The sequence below is a fragment of the Triticum dicoccoides genome, chromosome 4B (genome assembly GCF_002162155.2).
Source record: "Triticum dicoccoides isolate Atlit2015 ecotype Zavitan chromosome 4B, WEW_v2.0, whole genome shotgun sequence".
Taxonomy (NCBI): domain Eukaryota; kingdom Viridiplantae; phylum Streptophyta; class Magnoliopsida; order Poales; family Poaceae; genus Triticum; species Triticum dicoccoides.
Window position 1 is genome coordinate 37502272 of NC_041387.1, and position 6578 is coordinate 37508849.

The following is a 6578-nucleotide window of genomic DNA, read 5'->3' on the forward strand; positions in this document are numbered from 1 at the left end:
CACATTTTTTTGGAACAAAGAAAAGTATCTGCTACAGATAAATTATATTAGCTATTCTCACTCCTACATTCCCTTATCCTAATTAAATCTGTAAGCTGTGGCTTTCTATCGTTAGTTAATGTGCTGATTACCTGTACACTGTATTTATGCAGCTACATCATCAGTGGCGGCTTTGTACTTGTGTTGATGGTGGCTACCACTCTTATCTTTCACCGAAGACGAGATATAACAAAGAGATACATTTGAAGGTTGAAATGTTTAACAAGGTGAAATAACAACAGCAACAATGTGGATCAAAGCCTTACTTTGGCATCATGGATCATGCCAAAACAAAACAAAATTCTGGGCTGTCTTTAGTACAGCCACTTATAAAGAATGAACTGACAGCATATTATAGATGTAAGTCTGAACTAAATTCATAAGAAGTACATCTGACTCAATTATTAAACATGTTTCTTCTCTAAGACATGGTGCAAGATTAGATCAGGGTTTTCGTGAGAAAGGTAAATTTACCTATCTTTGTCTGCTAGGATGAAAATCCTCATTCGACAGATGGCCCAACAGGCATTAACAAAACAAACAAAGAGCTGATTTCTTTTCTTCTTCAATTAAAAAAGCAAATAGGATCTCCCATGAATTCAGAAACCCCGCTACGCAGCCATGCCAGTCTTTTTGCCCCTCTTGGATGTTGACGATCCATTCTCCACCAAGGTCCTAGACAAAATGTCAGCTTGCTTTGAGTATCCTCCAGCTTTTAAGCTATCCATCAAAGCATCACAGCCCTTCTGGTCTACAGCACCTCCTTTGTGCTTGATCTTGCAGAGCATGGAGTAGGCTGGCAATGTCTTCTCCTCAGTGTACAGGGCTTCCAGGACTTTGTCATATGTTGAGAAGGTAACTTCAAAGTCCCGGTCCAACGCAAAATCGGCCAGCTTATGTGCCTCCATCACTTTGTCCTTCCGGCAAAGGGAAACAAGCAACTTATCTAGATCAGGCATAAAGCCATTTTCCACCATCAGATTGACACGACCAATCGCCTCCTCTACATGACCCCTCATGAAGAGAGCTTCCAAAATCATATGTGCCATATCCATGTTCTCAGTAACCCCCTTCTCGATCATACTCTTCATGACCCTACTTGCGGTCTGAACCCGGCCATCATTGAAAAGCGACACCATGACAGACTGGAACAGAGCTGGCCTTGGTAAGTGACCATGCACCATCATGCTGTCCAATGCTGTCTTTGCATCAGCTGGCTCATTTTTCTTCAGGAAGCTATCAATAAGCAGTGCATGCGAATGGGGGTCAGTAGGGACACCACGGCGTGTCATAATGGCAAGAATCTCCTTTGCAGCCTCCAGTGCACCTTCCTTTGCATGCCCACGGATAAGACTGTTGAATGCAGACTTGTCATCGACACCTTTCTTCATCAGCTGCCTGAAGAACGTCTCAGCCTTGTTGGTATTTCCATTGTTGCACAGATACTCGATCACTGGATTATAAGCCGGGGCTTCCAGCACTGGACTCTTTGGGCTAAGCAGTGTCCCCTTCTCAAGAAGCTCATCGAGCACCTCCACAGCACCATCGCACTTACCACCTGCACACAAGCTCTCCATCAACACACCGTACTGCCTCGGATCCACCAGGACATGCTTGAACTGCCCGCTCTTCTTATGCACCTCCAATGCCCCATCCAAATCCCCAGCTTTGCACAATGTGGACACAAGCCTCAGAAACACCGATTTGTCCTTCGGTGTGAGTCGTCGCTCTGCCATATCCTCCACTGCCTTCCGGGCCTCCGCAGCCTTCCCCTTGTCATCACAAAGCCCCGGCATCAATGCAGCAAACGTCTTCTCGCTCAACCTCAGCCCCTTCTCCCCCATCTCCTTGAACAACCCCACTGCCTCCTCAGCCTTATTCGCCTCAACATATCCCTTGATCATGACATTATATGAGATTGAGTTCGGCTCAAAACCAGCCACCGGCATTTCATCAAACACCTTTCGTGCACTCTCCATATCACCTGTCCGCACCCAGGCATTGAGCAGGGTGTTGTAGGTCGTCACATCAGGCGTCACCCCGTGGTCCTTCATGTCCCCAAAGACCCTCACGGCGGACTCCATCTTCTTGCACAGGCCGAAGCCCCAGATCAGCGTGTTGTAGGTGGACAGGTCCGGGACGACGCCGTCGGCGATCATGGCGTTGTAGATCCGCCTGGCCATGGCCTCGCGGCCGCGGCAGAGAATGGCCTTGAGCACGGCGTTGTAGGAGAGCGCGGTGCGGGCGATGCCGAGCTCGGGCATCAGGCGGAAGAGCTTGACGGCCTCCTGCGGGATGCCGGCCTTGCCGTAGGCGGCAACGAGGGCCGCGACCGTGGCCTCTTCAGGGGGGATGGAGAAGGACGGCATGGTCTCGAGGAGGATGCAACGGGCGTGGTTGAGCATGCTCTTGGACGCGAGGATCGGCACGAGGAGCGCGAAGGTGGCCGGCTCCGGGCGGAACCCGGCGCGGCGGTACGCGAAGCGGAAGAACTGGAGTGAGAGGTCGGCGCGGTCGGCGGCGGCCGCGGCGGAGATCACGCCGTGGACGAGCGGCGCCGAGAGAGTCGGGGAGAGCAGGCGGACCGAGTTCTCCATGCGGGTTGTCCACTTGCGGCGGCGGATCATGTGGAGGATCTTCTCGTGCAGGGGCTCCTCCTCCCGGAGGGCATGGCCGGAGCCGACTCCAAGGCATCTGCCTCCGTCCCCGCCGCGGCCGTTGCTGCCGGGCCTTGTTCCGGGGTCTCCACGGCGGAGACGGAGGCGGGGGCTGCTCCGTCGATGGTGGGGGCGGCGGTGGAGGAGCAGAAGGCATGGCGGAGGTGGAGGGGGGTGGGGGCGTGGGCGTTGCGGGTGAGGAGCGGGAGGAGGGGGATGGGAAGGTGGCGGCGCGCCATGGCTGCGGGAGGTTCAGGGGAACGGCAAAGTCAAGTGTGGGATGTTTTTTTTATTGGAGTGGCCGGAATTGTGTGATGGTCGGCTGGGTAAGCTGGGCCGTCAAATGGGCTGCAGGCTATATGTGGCCTTGTTGTTGCTCTTTTTTCCTTTCAATAATAGATCCACCTGATGCTCAAAAAAATAGAACAACCTTCGAGCATAGTAAGAGCATCTCTAGCAGACCCCGCATCCCGCCGGTCCGAAAAACGCATTTACAGTTCGCGGAAAACGGCCTTTGCGGGACGGTGCGGACGACCGTAGATGCAGACCCCCAAACGGACCCGTATAAAAGTATATTCACCGAATATGCCTTTTTACGGGTCGACTTTGTGGGGTCTGCTCTTGCGCCACTGCATCCCGCATGCCACCGGCCCGCAAATATCAAATCCACAGCACAAAAATAAAAACAGACACTCACACTACAGAATAATGATTCAAATCACAGAAGCAAACTAAATAATTATTCAATACTAACATAATAGAAGAATCATCCACATTACAAATAATTATTCAAATCACGGAGGCAAACTTAAATAATGCAATACAAAACTTGTCTCGGATACAAATACAAATGAATACAAAAATGAGTTATTGTCCAGCCCTTTGCCAATGGTGCTCAATGAGATTCTCCTGAAGTTGAAACTAGGTGTTTGCATTTTCAATCTCTTTGTAGGTATTCAGAAAAGCTCTAATGCGGTTAGGGTCTCTAGCTGGTTTGACACGGCTACCCGCATTATCGTAGAAGAACTCCAAGTTCATTTCTCTCTCATCTTCGAGAATCATATTGTGAAGGATAACACAACATGTCATGATATTTTTCAAGGTTCTCTTATCCCAAAAACGAGCAGGATCACGAACAATGGAAAACCTAGATTGTAAAACCCCGAATGCTCTTTCAATGTCTTCTTGGCTGCCTCTTTGCACCCTTGTGAATTCACATTGTTTTTTGGTTTTGGGTTCTTTGATGCTCTTGACAAATATGCACCAAGGAGGGTATATACCATCTGCAAGATAGTACCCTTTTGTGTATTCATGTCCATTAATAGTGTAGTTGCAAGCATGACCATCACCACTAGCAAGCCTAGCAAACAAATGAGACTATTACAACACATTGAGATCATTGAGTGTGCCCGACATACCAAAGAAGCAATGACAAATCCATAAATCCTCGGATGCTATGGCCTCTAGCACAATTGTTGCATCACGAGACTTGCCACAATACATTCCCTGCCATGCCTTCGGGCAATTTTTCCAAGTCCAATGCATACAATCAATGCTACCTAGCATTGCCAGGCCAACCTCTCCTCTCATTAGATGCCATCCATTTCTTAGTGTCATCCTTGTTGGGTGCCCGAAGATATTCAGGACCAAAGACATAGATGATCACTTTGGCAAATCTACGCACTGACTCAATTGTGGTATCTTCACTAATGTGAAGGTACTCATCGACATAGTCAGCCGGAACGCCATATGCAATCACCCGCATAGTTGCGGAGATTTTTTGATATGCACTAAATCCCTTTAAGCCTGCAACATTTCTTCTTTGAGTAAAATACTGACAATTTGCCTCGCAAGCTTGAACAATTTTCACGAAGAGGGATCGGCGCATTCGGTACCTTCTCTAGAAGATGTGCCATGGATATGTTGGATTCTCCGTGAAGTAGTCTTGCATCAACATCTCGTTCCCAAGATGGAGATTCCGAGGAATGCAAAGACGTCCGACAGTCGATCCTCGCCGCCTCTTCCGGTTCTTGTCTTTGTGCTCCTTCACGACAAGTGCCATCACTAATGTCTGCTGCCGAAAGGTCGCAAGCATGGTCTTAACATCCGAGTCGTCCAAATCGGATGAATCAGAGAGCAAGAATTTCTCGCACGGGCTCAATTCCATCTACGTGGACAAGAATCTACGCCGCGTCAATCAACTAGGCATACTGCTTGCAAATATCACAAAATAGACACTAACTGGCGGCTCGTGTGGCGGGTGATCCTGAGCGGGCTTGAGGGCGGGCTCGACGGCGATCGATCCCCGGCGGCGGCAGCGACGAGGGGCGACTCTTCTTGCCGGATCCGGGGGTTGGTGCGATGAAGGGTGGGGGACGGCCTTGCGGTGCGATTCCGTCCGCAGATTTGGCAGGAATCGCCGGCGGTGGACGGGCGGAACCAAAGGCGGGCGGGCGACGGAAGGAGATGGGGAAAGGCGGGCAGGCGGCGCGCGAGCTGAAATGTCCCTCCCGCCAACCGCTTCACTGGGATGCGGGGCACCGCAGGGGCGAGGGGGAACCCGCGTATTCGCGGGTTGGGGCCGAGATTTTGCCGCGCCCCTCAAAATTTTTTGTGGCCAGCCGCGTTTATATGCGGGGTCCGTTCGGGCGGGATTTTCCTTGCCGACCCGCATTTTGGCGATTATTTTGCGGGTCGGGGCTTTTTGCGGGGTCTGCTAGAGTTGCTCTAAGTACTATATTTTTTATGTTAGTTGTGTGTACATAGTACCACTCTGGTGCAGCCATCGTGGCTAACATGACACACATCAGATGTCAGCAATACGGGAGACAAGGTCCCTCGAGCATGCTAGAATGGTTTGAACTTGACACCATGGGGCCCAAGGAGCAAGATCCCAGGAGACAACACCAAGGGCCAGTGCTCAGGCCTTTTCAAGCACACACCCTCATCCAGCTCGAGCTAGGCGATCTCGCATTGTTCATAACCCCTATTCTCTACAGCCCCAACTTCAACGGCTACAAAGAAGATTTAAGGAGGCAAGGGAAGTGCCCAGGTCTGTCCTCAAGCGCCTTCAATCTTCACGAGCGCTAGCTCTATTCTCGTGGACCCTCCAGGGGGCCTACCAAGAGACAAGGAAGACATCGCATTTATTGCGAGGCTAATCCGGGAGGAAATCAACCGATGATGGAGAAACGTCATAGAAAATTATCTTAGGTGTCAGTTTTTGGTCCTTCACTAGGATTTTGTCACAAAATATCACACATTTTATAGTGTGATTGGGGTTGTCGAGTGATTCGTTCAAGACGTCCTAGTTGTCACAGCCGAGATCGCTCAGAGGTTCTCCCGCGCTATCGCCAGGATTACCATTGTCGCCATTTGTATTGACATTCCCGCCATTATTGCCATCATCACCACCCCCTTTATTGTTGTCGTTGTCATTGCCACCTCTACCTTGTTGTCGTTCAGAGTGCCTACCATGTAGATGTCATAGGTGGAGGTCATTGTCCACTTGCCTACGAGCATGGCTATTGGTGGGCTGTCTGAGGACTCGCCAACCTCCTTGTCCATGTCACCGATTTTGTCGGAGGCACTTGAGAGGACTTCTCTTAGGTCCTCAACATTGGTGACGAGATGGGTGGTGGGTGGGTCAAAAAACCCGACCCTCCCCGGCGATTCCTAATATGATCATATGCCTAGACCGTGTTGTCTGATATCGTCGGTTTCTAAATATGATCTAACATCTCATCTAGTATAAGTTTCTCGCATTCTTCTGGGATCTGATCTGACATCGGGACCAGAGGAAGCTTTTCCATGATCCAATCTAACATGGATCTCGGTTTTCATCATTTGCCTAGTCTGACATCTGGGCCTTGGAAGGTGTCG

The 6578-nt window shown here is 50.4% G+C and overlaps 1 pseudogene; it reads right to left on the minus strand.

The window, feature by feature from the left end:
* Window positions 1-289: 289 nt before the first annotated feature.
* LOC119294843 lies at window positions 290-2958 on the minus strand (annotated as a pseudogene).
* Window positions 2959-6578: the final 3620 nt, after the last annotated feature.